Source organism: Medicago sativa, chromosome 6 (genome assembly GCF_051527215.1).
Source record: "Medicago sativa cultivar Bolivia chromosome 6, Bolivia_mono, whole genome shotgun sequence".
Lineage (NCBI taxonomy): Eukaryota > Viridiplantae > Streptophyta > Magnoliopsida > Fabales > Fabaceae > Medicago > Medicago sativa.
In genome coordinates, this window is record NC_140754.1 from 33011089 (window position 1) to 33025183 (window position 14095).

Here is a 14095-nt window from a genome sequence, read left to right on the forward strand (position 1 = left end):
TAACGCAAAAATGATGACAAAATTCAATATTTCTGACAAACACAACTTGCTTATAGAGGAGAATTAACCACGTATATTCAAAAATAAAATTTTCCTTAAAAAGTGTAAGCATGTGTGTAATCTTTGAACCTCTGATAGAGTGACACAAACACCAAACACAACACTAGATAATAACGATAATTTATAAAAAAAAAAAAAAATAAAAAAAAAGGAAATACAGTGATTAAATGTAACCTCGTATGTTTGTGTAGTTAAAGATAACCTTCAATCTAAAGTATCAGTGCTACATAGTGCATGAAAGAAACTTACAAAAATGGTGGACCTTCAAGCCCAATCAAAGAAGCACGAACAGCATCCAAGAAAGCAAGCCCTACATATACGAATTCACATATAAATAAAAGAATTAAAAAGCCTAAACCCTAAACAAATTCCCCACAAGTTTTTATTCAAAAAAATAAAAAATACATAGGAATGAAATGCATACGATCATCAATGTCATCTTGAGTAGTATCCTTAGCAGCATCGGAGGCATCAAACATGGTGAGAAGCATCTTATCTTCGATGCTTTCTCTGTTAGGGTTCACCATTTTCGTAAAGGAAGATAAAAAAGGCTGGGCCAAACAAATGAAGAGTTATTTTTTATTGGGTTAATTTTCCTTATAGTTACAGATTATAGCACATCTACATTGTAATACATACATCAAGAATATAGCGATTAGTGTGTACCTTTAGATTCTATGACAATTGACAGAGATGAATACGTTCCAGCACACCATGAAAGAATCTTGTGCCTTGACAGTGTGTTGAATAATTCAATCCTAACCTAATGGGATAAGTATATACAAGCAGACCTTCCAATCACAACCCATTAATGAATATCATTTCATTTAGTGTAGTACTACAAGTGCAATGATTAGAATTAATAGTTGATATAATATTTAATTATTTTAATTTTTAATTAAGGTTAAAACATAAAATTCAACAATTCGCCCACTCAGATAACCTTAATCAATTACTAAAATATAAACGTCAAAAAAAAATAGGTTAAAGTGCAACTTTGACCCCTTATCTTTCAAAAAGTTGCGATTTTGGCCCCCTAACTTTGAAAACTACAATTTTGGCCCCCTAACTTTGAAAACTGCTGAGAAGGCGACACGTGTCCAAAAAAAGGGGCCATTTTGAAAAGATAAGGGGTCATAATCGCAACATTTTGAAAAGATAAGGGGTCAAAAGACATATTTCCCTTATGTTAGGGGGTTAAAAGAGCATATTTCCCTAAACATGGGGGGTCAAAATTGTAGTTTTCAAAGTTAGGGGGCCAAAATCGCAACTTTTTGAAAGATAGGGGGTCAAAGTTGCACTTTAGCCAAAAAAATAATCAATTACTAAAATATTGCTTAATAGCAGTTTTAACCCCCCTAACTTTCCTAAAGTTGCGATTTTGGTCCCCTAAGAAAAAAAACTACAGAACTGCCCCCTAAGTTTTGCAACTGTAGCAGTTTTGGCCCCCCAAGGCAAAAAAAAATTAAAAAATGACATGTGGCACCTCATTTAGGGTGCCACGTCAGCGTACACCGAGTCAAAATTTGTCTTGGGGGCCAAAACTGCTACAATTGCAAAACTTAGGGGACAGTTTTGTAGTTTTTTTTTAGGGGGTCAAAATCAAAACTTTGGGAAAGTTAGGGGGCTAAAACTGCTATTAAGCCAAATATCAACTATTTATTAGGGCACTTGTTATTGTAATAGCATAAGAAAAATGAATATTGATTAACGTTATATGTCATTCAAGAATGGTCCAAGCATCTGATATGATGTAACAATAGACACTTGGTTTAAAGAAAAATGAGATATGGATTAATGAGGCCACAAGAATTAATATCAATAATAACAAAAATTTATGATTGTACAATTTATAAGTACTTAATGCGTATTGTTTATGACCTCATACAATGTGAAATGTTAGTAAAAGTGAAGCATAATATATTTGCATGCTAATGGATTATTGTGCATTTTCCAACAAAATTGCCTTAAACATTTGATTATGATGCGTAGTAAGATTAAAAGAATTTTAATATATATCTCAGTATAATCGAATGAGACCAAACTTTAAAGTCTCTTAGACTATGTCATACATGATATAGTGCGCACAAGAGTATATGACAATAATTAAAAAAATTAAATTCTATTTTTATAATATTGTGTATACATTTCTATTGATCTCACTTATATATAAACAAGAGTGAAGTTTCTCATTTCAGCTCACAGTATATAATATTATGGGAAAAGATATTTATCCCGAAAAAAATTTCCACGAATCTTTCCCGAGCTATTATTCCCTTGAAATATTGATTAAACCATACCCCACCCACCTCCTTGTTTGCCGGCCATGATGAGGTTTAATTGGTTAACCATGTCTCGGGATGATTTCGGGACAATATCTCTCCCGATAAATAGCACAGCTCTAATATTATTTACATACTCCTACGGATCCCACATGTACATAAATAAGAGTGAGTAAGATTATTATTAATGATCAGTGCTATATAAATACTATAATAATTTAATATTCAACATTTGCATACGTAATTATTAGGGCTGAGTTATCAACATAATTGGTTATATAATATTAACTTATAGAGTTTCATGAACTCAAGGACATCTTACTCATGAATATAGTAGAATAATTTTAATAACAATGTTGAATCTTGTGATATACTCCCTCCGGTCACTATTATAAGCAAATTTCTACTTTTTAGATTCATTCAATAAATGATGTATGTGGTCTACAATATAGACCACATACATCATTTATTGAATGAATCTAAAAAGTCAAAATTTGCTTATAATAGTGATCGGAGGGAGTACATAAAGAATTATTAAAGGTTTTATGCAAAAAATAATTTCCCTTATCACAACTAAAAACAATATAGTATTGGAGTCAATGAATTCGAGGGTATGTACCATTGTATTAGTCACATCCATGACACCAATTGCTTCCCTACCAATTATCCCATCTACATTGGAATGGTGGGTAATGCTAGCAACACTTTCTTTTGAACACTTTATCTAATACTCACTTTCTTATTGATTTAAATCATTGTGGGTTTACACTTTGAAAATTGAACCCCCACAAAGTGGTGGGACATACACTGATTTTATCCAATAAATGAGTGAGTATCAAAAAGAGTGTTGAAAAGTGAGTGTTGCTAGCATTCCTCTTTGAATGGTTATTAATCAACCGTGGGATCTTGAGTTTAATGTCTTGATTAGGTGACATGTGTAACAATGGATTGCAAGCCCTTTGATCAAACATACATCACCGGACTAAATCCATACCTCAATTAAGAAGGTTAACAAAGAAAAGATTCTAAATCTCTCAAAAAAAAAATCCAACTGGTCAAATAAAGGCACTAAATGGCTAAAATAATAGCAGAATAAATAATCTTCAAATAAAATCTAAAAATGAATTAAATCTATATTATATAAATTTGAGACCTTTTTATAATATTGTACAAACACAATTTGGAAACAGTATTAAATGAATGCGTTCTGACAATGGTAAAGAATATGTCAATCACAATTTTTCCACCTATACAAATAAACAAGGCATCATCCATGAATTCACATGTGTCAACCCCATAACAAAATGGTGTCGCAGAAAGAAAAAAAAATCGTCATTTACTTGAATTTGCCAAATGTCTGTCCCAAAATCACATCGCGGTGAAGCAGTTTTGGATGATGCATGTCTAATTAATCATGTGTCATCCCGTGTTATAGATAATATTAGTTAGTCTTGTGAATTTTTTGATCTCAAGATTCCTTTATGTTCCTATTTTGTACAAACTTGAATCTTATATGTTTGGTTGTGTCACTTCCGTTGTTTCATCAGGAACACTGAACTAAGTTAGATTCTTGTGCAATTAGATGTGTCCTTCTTGGCTACCCTCCTAACAAAATAGGATACAAATGTTATCATCCTCTTAGTCGTAGGTATTTTGTCTCAAAGGATGTCACTTTTCATGAAAATATGTCTTCACTCATCCTCAACCTCAGGGGAGAATATAAATGAAAATGACTATGAGTTTGAGTTTTTGATCATGTGTCACAACTTCCATGAAACACCAACCTTAGTTCCTATCCATGAGTTTACTCATAGTCCTACTTTTGAGTCTACTCACAGTCCTAGTCTTGAGTCTACTCATAATCCTAATCCTTATCTGGTCTCGATTTTCATTCCGAAATTGTGTTGTATTTTGCAAAAATCATAACCTTCAACATCAATTCAAATGTATCAGAGAAGAAATAAACCTGGCCAGCTCCAAAAACTACTGTAATTTCTTGAACTGGATGTAAGTATTGAAAATGATTTCTATATTGGTGATCTTGATATTTGTGATATTGTTCCACATTATTTACCCATTGCTTTGAGAAATAATAAAATATCTTGTCCCGCCATATATAGACACCTTATTTTTTAATATTTCTCCACTAAACATCTTTCCATACAGTAGCATATTTTTATTGTAGCTATTGATTCTGTGACAATCCAATCATATGTTGAAAAAGCATTGAAAAACAGAAATTGGGTTGGAGCTATTAATCAGGAAATGAATCAACTTGAACAAAATGGTACGTGGGAGATTGTTGAGAGGGAACGGGACTAGAAACCAGTTGGATACAAATGGATCTATACTATAAAGCACAAATCAGATGAAAATCTGGATTGTTACAAATGGGAGGATGAATATTGTTCGGATCTTATTATCTCTTGTTCCTTCACTTGCGTGGGAATTTCGACATTTAATGTTAAAGATGTGTTCATGCGGGGAGACTTAGAATAGGAGGAGTTTTTTGGGATTCCACCTTGGTTTAGTCTCACAAATGAAGAAAAACATGTATGGATTAAAGAAGTCCCCTCAAGCAAGGTTTGGAAGATTCACAAAGGCAATGGTGTTCTTAGGCTTCAAGAAAAGCGAATGAGATCACACTGTGTTTTTCAAACACTCACAAGGAAGAAAACTGATTGTACTTCTTGTTTATGTTCATATTATTGTTACATTAGGTGATTTAACTAAGAGACATCTTCCTAAAGAGAAACTATCAACAAAATTTGAGATAAAAAAACCTTGGGCAACTCAAGTACTTCTTGGAAATTGAGGTGGCCTACTCAAAACAAGGCATTAATATCTCTCAAAGAAATTATGTACGTGACCTGATGCAGGAAACATGAAAACTTGGATGCAAACCTTCAAGTGTTCCCATTGAGCAAAATCTCAGGATAAGCTTTGAGGAGGAAAGAGCCAAAGTTGACAAGGTTCAATATCATAGATTATTTGGAGAGTTGATTTATTTGGCACACACTAGGCCAAATTTTGCATACACAGTAAGTGTAGTTAGCCAATTCATGCATGATCTGAGAGTGAGACACATACAAGTTGTAGACCGTGTTCTACAATATATCAAAGCCACCACAAGGAGATGACTCTTGTTTAAAAAGGTGGAAATCTAACTATGGAGGCTTACAACGATGTTAATTATGAGGATTTATTAAGTGATAGGAGATCTACTTCATTGTAATTTCTTGTGTGGAAACCTTGTTGCTTAGAGGAGTAAGAAGTAAAGTGTGGTTGCTTGATCAAGCGTTGAAGCAGAATTCAAGGCTATGGCATTAGAAATTTGTGAACTAATGTCGATGAAACAAGTCACAGAAGATTTGAAGATACAATGTAAAGGCGCAATGAAGTTGGGTTGTGACAATAAATCGACCATTAGTATTGCACATAATCTTGTTAAGCATGATAGGACAAACACAATGAGATTGACCGACATTACATCAAAGAGAAGATTCATGGTGGATTTATAAATACATCCTACAATCCTTTTGGACATCATCAAGAAGATGTGTTAAAAAAATTATTACCAACCGAAAAATTTAATTAACCAAGCTGGGAATGATAGATATCTTTTCACCAGCTTGATGGGGAGTGTTGTAAATAATAGTGTAAATAGCAATATGTTTAGTTATTTTTATTTTTAATATTGTGGCCCATTAAGTATGCCCGTTAAGTTTAGTTATTATATATTTAAACCCGGCCCTTGCATCATTTTGATCATCATTGAAATAACAAATTATTAAATAAAAATTAAAATGTAAAAATAACATTTAATCTTAAATAAAAAATTAATAAAGACTTAAAATGTAATAATATATAATTCTAAATGACTAGATTTCTTTCATATAATTCATTTAAGAGTAACAACATTGATCCATACATAGAACTTGGTTTTGTAACATAAATTTAATTCCAATATTTTGTAACAGCCCTTCCTTTATATGTCTTGAATGTGGGATTAATATTGCTTTTTCTTAACTATTTTATTTTAAGTTGAGTCAATGCATAACGTTCCATCATTATTTCATGTTAAGTTTTGCTTGCTTGGTCAAATTCATGTGTGCTATTTTTATGCATATTCACTTGACCGTACAAGACACTTGTTGGTTAATATTAGAGACCACGCCATGTTACATACTGATTTTTCTCCTTTTAACAAACAGTGATATAACAGTCTTTTTCCTCCCAAAATTATAGTTTTCTCACCTCTCAAATGTTAATTTTCTGGGTAACATTTCCTGTGTTTATCAAATTCAAGCTGTTCTGTCACCTTTGACATGATTCATGTCAGAGAAGAACCTGTTGTATCCTGGGAGGATATGCGCTTATGAGGCGGATAAATCCTTAAGGACAGTGACTTCGTCACACCTCAGGTTATCTATCGGTTTACTCTTGTGTAGGTATCCTATGAAGTATTGGTGGAGGATGTTGATAGAACTATGTCAGCAGCCAAATTACACCGCAAATTCAAGAAAGATAAGTTTACTTGTTATCCCTCTTGTTTATTCTCTTTAATATTTAATTGATGCTTTTGTTTATATGATATTATTATTTATAGAGATAATTTATTCCTAATTTTACAACATTAGAAGCATGCCAAACCTTTAATGTATCTATAAACAAAAGATACAAGACCGTAGTTATCTGTACACTATACCATGCCAAATATTAGAAAAATAAGCATTCTAGAAACATAATATTACATAAATGGTATCGTTCTATAAAAAATAAAAAAAAACAACATAGCAATTTTAATCTTTACCTTTCTACTTTCTATAGACTAACAACAAACATGTCATTACTTAAAAATCTGTCACTGATGCACAATCTCTGAGCTACATATACATTTTTGCTATTTTTGCACAATTAAATGCAACCAATCAAGGGATTTAAAAACATTAGCCATGACCTTTAGTGGTATTTGTAATTCATTCAGTCTAACCTAATATAATGAAGGGTTGATATATGTTTACCCCCTTTAATATTAGCGATGTTTGATTTATCCATTGTAAAACAAATTGTTTAGATTTCAACCTTGTAATTTGAAGAATTTTTTATTTTGGACCTTCATTGCATCAAATTACAAACTTTAAGGTACTTTCGCCCCCTGTAATTTTAGAGAATTTCAGTTTACCCCCTGTCATATCATCGATATTTCAGTTTTTGATACCAACGCATTGACTCCTTCGGTTGAAGGTGTTTTCAGTTTTTAATACCAACGCATCAGTGACATGTGATTAATTATATCTAGTTTAATTCATTTTTTACATTTCATACTAAGAGCAATAATTTTGCTTTTATTTTAGAAATAACTAGAAGAGTTTAAAGTTGCTACATGTTTCTAGATTGTTCTATTAATGTCTACGACCTACATTATTCTAGTTCTAGAAATATCTATAAACACCTATAAACAAACTTATATGGGTGCAATTGTATTCAAACCTTTTAGAAGTAATGTCAATAACATGAAGGCTTCACCATATCATATTCTCTCCTCCTACAATGATTTAATTCCCAATGTGTGTGTTTGCCCTCTTGTCCCATATTACTAAAACACTCCACTCTCTTCGCAACTATATATTTTCCAACATATAACATGATTCATAGTGAAATTGGTGTAATTGAATGTAATTGGTGTCGTTGGGGTTCTAATTGGTCTAAAGAACAATACAAAATGGGAGTTCTACTTAAAGTTTCAACTACGTACTAGGATAATAGTGTACACTGGTGAAATAGATGAAAGGAAAAAAATGTCCTAATAAAGAAATGAATTAATAATATGGCCAACAACAAAAATACATTATTCATTTTATTTATGCTGCTTTTCTTCTTCTTCAGAATAGCTGAAAAATTCAGAGACATGTGATTGAAAAGTGAACAACATAGTGGGGGATAAATAAATTTCACTCACAATAAATAATAAATAAATTACATTATATTAGATCTAGAAATGATGAAATTTTAAAGTCAATACACTTGTGAAGATATGTCAGAAATTGCACATATTCAAGACATCAATGGTCGGTCGATTAAGATCAGATGGATTAAACGTGCTTCTTGAATTGTCTGATCTTGATTGAACATCTTTGATATACCAAACTTGTAAATGCAAGATTCCAGTGAATGCATGAATCCAACTCATATTGGGATATGATTTTTATGTACTAACTGACTTGGCAACATTCCATTTCAACTCAGAGTGACTAGAAGAACATTACCAACATAACCATAAGGACTAAAAATAATTACAGTCGATATTGCAACTCATCGAGTGTGAGTAAATTGTTGTAACTTCCCATAAACATAATGTTTGTAGCAATAATATAATTCAAACACAATCAACCAACATTTGTAGGAATGTACCCTCTAAAGTATATTGGTTAAAACAAAGTTTGAAAGAAAGTTCTAAAACCATATCAAAATTAAGTATTGTTGTTGTCACTTACAACAAAACAGCAACAATTAAAACACAATAACTTGATTATCGATAATAGCATTTTGTCAAAAAAAAAAAAACTACCATAAGTCTAACCGTAGTTTTCCCTCCACCATCAGCAGTCCACCTTTAAAAGAAATACATACCATAATATTATATATATAATTAACAAACTAAGTTTATGATATCTTTCGAGAAGGAAATTCCAATATTTGTTCAGCTTATAATCAATTGCCACAACTTCATCCCACTTACCGATACAAAATATAGCATATGCATCAGCCACATACCTAATTAAAAAATATAACCAATATTAATCAATGTAAAGAAAAGATCACAGTGTCACACAAATTAAAAAGAAGGCTTAGTTAGAGTTTTGGTAGTTGTAGCTTGAGCTAAATGCAATTTTGGCCCCTCGGGTTTTTTCCGTGTAACTTGGTCCCTATATTTTAAAAATTAAAGAAATATACTCCTACCATCGCTTGTATTTCACATAAATCTTTAAAATCTACTTTTTTTATAAAATATTTTAAAAAGGACTATCGTGTGTGGAATATGTTATGCAAGTTGGATAGTTTCGTTGCTAGAATGTTGAAGGTGAAATGGCGGATACTGGATGTATAAAGGTGAAGGTAATGCAGGAAAGGATTTATGTGAATTACAACCGATGGTAGGACCATATTTCTTTAATTTTTAAAATATAGGGACCAAATTACACGGGAAAAACCCGAGGGGCCAAAATTGCATTTAGCTCATGCTACAACAACCAAAACTCTAACTAAGCCTTTTTTTTAAATTTATGTGACATTGTATTTATCTTTTCTTTACATTGATTAATATTGGTTATCTCTTTTAATTAGGTATGTGGCGGATGCATATGCTATATTTTGTATAGGCAAGTGGGATGAAGTTGTTCCAATTGATTATAAGTTGAACGAGTATTGGAATTTCCTTCTTAAAAGATATCCATAAACTCAGATTGTTAATTATATATAATATTATGGTATGTATTTCTTTTAAATGTGGACTGTTGATGGTGGAGGGAAAACTATGGTTAGACATTGTAGTTTTTTTTTTTTTTGACAAAATGCTAATATGGATAATCAAGTTATTGTGTTATAATTGTTGCAGTTTTTTTTAAGTGACAACAACAATACTTAATTTTGATATGGTTTACTAAAACCTTTGAACTTTCTTTCAAACTTTGTTTTAACCAATATACTTTGGAAGATACAATCGAAGATACAATCCTACAAATGTTGGTTGATTGTGTTTGAATTATATTATTCCTACAAACATTGATTTATGGGAAGTTACAACAATTTACTCACACTTGATGAGATGCAATATCAACTGTAATTGTGCATTTTTAGTTCTTATGGTTATGTAGGTAATGTTCTGCTAGTCACTCTGAGTTGAGATGGAAGGTTTCCTAGATAGTTAGTACAAAAATATCAGATCCCAATCTGAGTTGGATTGATGCATTCATTGGAATCATGCATTTACACATTTGGTATATCGAAGATGTTCAACTAAGATCAGACAATTCAAGAAGCAATTTGAAACCATCTGATCTTAATCGAACGACCATTGATGTCATGATGCGTGCAATTTCTGACATATCATCACAAGCGTATTGGCTTTAAAATTTATTCATTTCTAGATGTAATGTAATATAATGTAATTTATTTATTATTTATTATGAGTGAAATTTATTTATCCCCCACTATATTGTTCGCTTTCCAATCACATGTCTCTGAATTTTTCAGCTATTTTTGGAGAAAAAGATAAAAAGCAGCATAAATAAAATGAATAATGTATTTTTTTTTTGTTGGCCATATTATTAATTCATTTCTTTATAAGGACACTTTTTTTTTCTTTCATCTATCTTACCAGTGTACAATATTATCCTTGTAGTTGAAACTTTAAGTAGAACTCCCCTGTAGTTGGGGTGTAACTGGTGTCGTTGGATGTGACCAGTACATGTACCCAATACTATATTTAGATGTAGGTTGTATGTCTGATAAGGGAAATGATTTTTTGCATAAAACTTTTTATAATTCCGATGTATATCACATGTTTCATCATCATATTATTATTAAAATTATGTTATCAAATTCTTCTATCAAAATGCTTAGCCCTTTACTTCCTTTTTTGCATAGGATGGGTGTGTGTGGGTGCACAATAACAAGACGGAATTCAACTTTGAATCATAATCATGTCTTGAGAGATGTCTTGGGAAAAAAGTAGATGAGTATTGGCACAAAAATTTTGATTCACTTCGTTGGGTAAGACTTTAATTTCAATTGTATCATCGTATATTATAGATCACCAAATTCCAGTAATTCCTTTAAGACTCAATGTGAGCCTTCTTTCATTATTTCAAATAATTGAATTTGATAACAGTAACTTAATTCGTAATGTAAATGGTTATGTCCTCTTACTCTTCATTTACCAACGAATTTTACTGAACTTTGCTTTTATTTCTTCATAAGACAAGGAGGACAGTTGTGTCTACAAACCAGATTGTGAGTAGGTGCAATGTGACCAACACATAAAGCGGAGAATGTTACCTATCAAAGGTGGGAGGTAACATTCTCCACTTTCCACATAGGTCATATTTAACCCACTTACAATATGGTTTGTAGACACACCTATCCTCCTTTTCCAAAGAAAGAAATAAAAGTAATGTTCAGGAAAATTCACAAGTAGATGAAGAATAAGAGAACAAGAACCATTTAAAGTACCAATTAAGTTATTGTTATGCAATCCAATTATTTGAAGAAACCTAATTGATAAATCGAAAAGACTGTCCACATTTAGTTCTAAATGGATTACAAGAATTTGACAATTTTTAATAAATCATGCTACAATTGAAAGAAATATTTTACCAAACACTATAAAAAAAAATCCCATTATTCAACATCTAATTCTTTCCCAAGTCACCGTTCAAGACATGCATATGCTTCACAGTCTTGGAACCCTTGCTTTTTATTGTGCACCCACATACGACTAAAGGAAGTAAAGCTCTAAGCATTTGATAAAATAATTTTAATAACAAGATGATGATGAATCATGGAGAGTCAAAAATATCTATAATAAATTAATAATCTTAAGCACTCCATGATCCCGTAACCACAAGGGATCGTTGTTTGTGGACATCGGAATATCTTGTCAACCCTATTACTTGTTTATTACCGGTCGAAGTAAGACTCCATGTTTCAAAGTCAAAGGGTTTCCCGGACATGGTTTTAGGGATAATATACCATTGCTAGACAAAATGTTGGAGATAAAGGGGAACAAATTCAGGGGATGACCATAAATCAATTTCTTGCTTGCAGAGTGGCAAAAAGACACACAGCTAAGGACAAAAAGAAGTGTAATATATGCCTTCCAATAAAATTTTCAACTAAAAACGATATCACCTGGAATCAACAGCCAGCATTCATCCTGGGAGATCCTTGTGTTATAGGTAAAAACCTATGACAATGCATAACAAAAAATGAGAAAGCATAATAACGATACACTAATGAACCAAACTGTAAATACACCCAAAATAATATGCATACCAATCCAACGAAAAATAGGAAAGACAGTGAAAGAAGTGGACCGTTCATTTCATTGCAAAATGTGAGTAATGACAGCTTTCCGTAATCTGAAAACACGAAGCATAAGATCAACACACAAATTTAAGTTGTATAATTATCGTGCAAAATGTCTTATTTTTCTTTCTTTGCTTTTTTTTTTGTGTTCATTACTCCGTTCATTGTAGGATTGATGTCCTTATGTTAACTCCTCCACCTCTAACAGAAATATAACTTATATTGATCCTATCTATATTCTTATTAAAATAAAAGTCTTTTGCTAATTAATCATCAACCATAAATTCTAGAATTTCACATTTTTTTAATAACGGTTTGAGACTGGGATTTGGGCTGCAATATCACGATTTCATATTGACGAAACACAATCTTGTTAAATGGCAGCTATATACCTATGTATCATAGTGGAATATGAACAAACCATGGTTGTTCCGCCATACGCTATTTGATACAAAATGTTGTCAAATAGTTGCTATGCTGGCGCCATAGCACTATTGCATGGCGGACTTTTAACAATTTTTTTTTTTTTACTATCTGCAATTGACAACATTGGCGAAACAGCAGATATGACCAAAGAAATTAAAAATCAATTAAATTTACTAATTGCCATCACACACACCTGTGGACGACGAGCTGGAAATTTATCATTCCATGGCAATACAGCAAGATGTAATGATTCCAACTCAATAGATGTCTCCTGAAATCATCGCAAACCAATAAAAGTAAACATTACAAAACCAATTCAATTAAATTACACTAACTATATATTAATAGGGTTTAGGTTCCAAAATTCAGTGGAACGATACAAACCTAACTCAAGAAACGTTTCCGAAAACGACGTAGTTTGAGGAAGGAGAACTTAGGTGAGCATAGTCTGCATAGAAGACCTGGAGAACGGCGCTTGCACTGACAGAAGTTGGGAGGGTTTTGGTAAATACCAAAATCATCATAGTAGTTAGTGAAAGTTCACACGTATAATTAAAGGAGTCAAAGTTGAACCCCCAATTACGGCATATGATTTGCCGGTTGAACAAGTATTTGTGGAGAGATGGGGTAATTTTCAGTGCATTTTTTATTGCCAACAACAAAAAGAAAAATACGTTCCTTAAAAAAAAAAAAAATACGTCACAAAGGGATTTTAAAAATAACTAGCAATAGCCTTCAAAAAAAATATAACTAACAATAAACTCTTGCTAGGCACGGCCCGTGCCCCGATTAATGAGAAAAACAATAAAATAGATGTTATTAAATATTATAAAGTGCTAAATAAGAAATAAGTCAAAAAAATTAAAAATATTAAAGATCTCACTAATGATAAAGATGACGTTAATGAGTCCCGTGTTTTTCACAGGTCAATTGCAAATATTTATATTTTTTATATACATTTATAAATAGGCTTAAGTGTACTTTTGACCTCCTAATTTTTTTTATGACAAACCCCTTAACTTTTTAAATGTAGTGATTTTGACCCTCTTAAAAATATTACAAATTTAGTCCTCTATAAATTCTCTTTGCAATATTCGTCCATTTAGCCAATTTTGACTTATTGAACGTTGGAGTGGCATCTCATTAAACAATTTGGCATGACACGTGGGTATTTTCAATTTTAAAATAATTAAAAAGGCAATGTATGTATTTCTTTAATTACATTACAAAAAAAAGTA

The 14095-nt window shown here is 31.8% G+C and overlaps 1 long non-coding RNA gene across 1 annotated transcript; it reads right to left on the reverse strand.

The window, feature by feature from the left end:
• Positions 1 to 309: 309 nt before the first annotated feature.
• LOC146914624 (uncharacterized) lies at positions 310 to 618 on the reverse strand. Its single transcript, XR_015016846.1, has 2 exons — positions 485 to 618; positions 310 to 370 (listed from the first exon to the last, which is right to left on the reverse strand). It is a non-coding gene; the product is annotated as an uncharacterized LOC146914624 (long non-coding RNA).
• Positions 619 to 14095: the final 13477 nt, after the last annotated feature.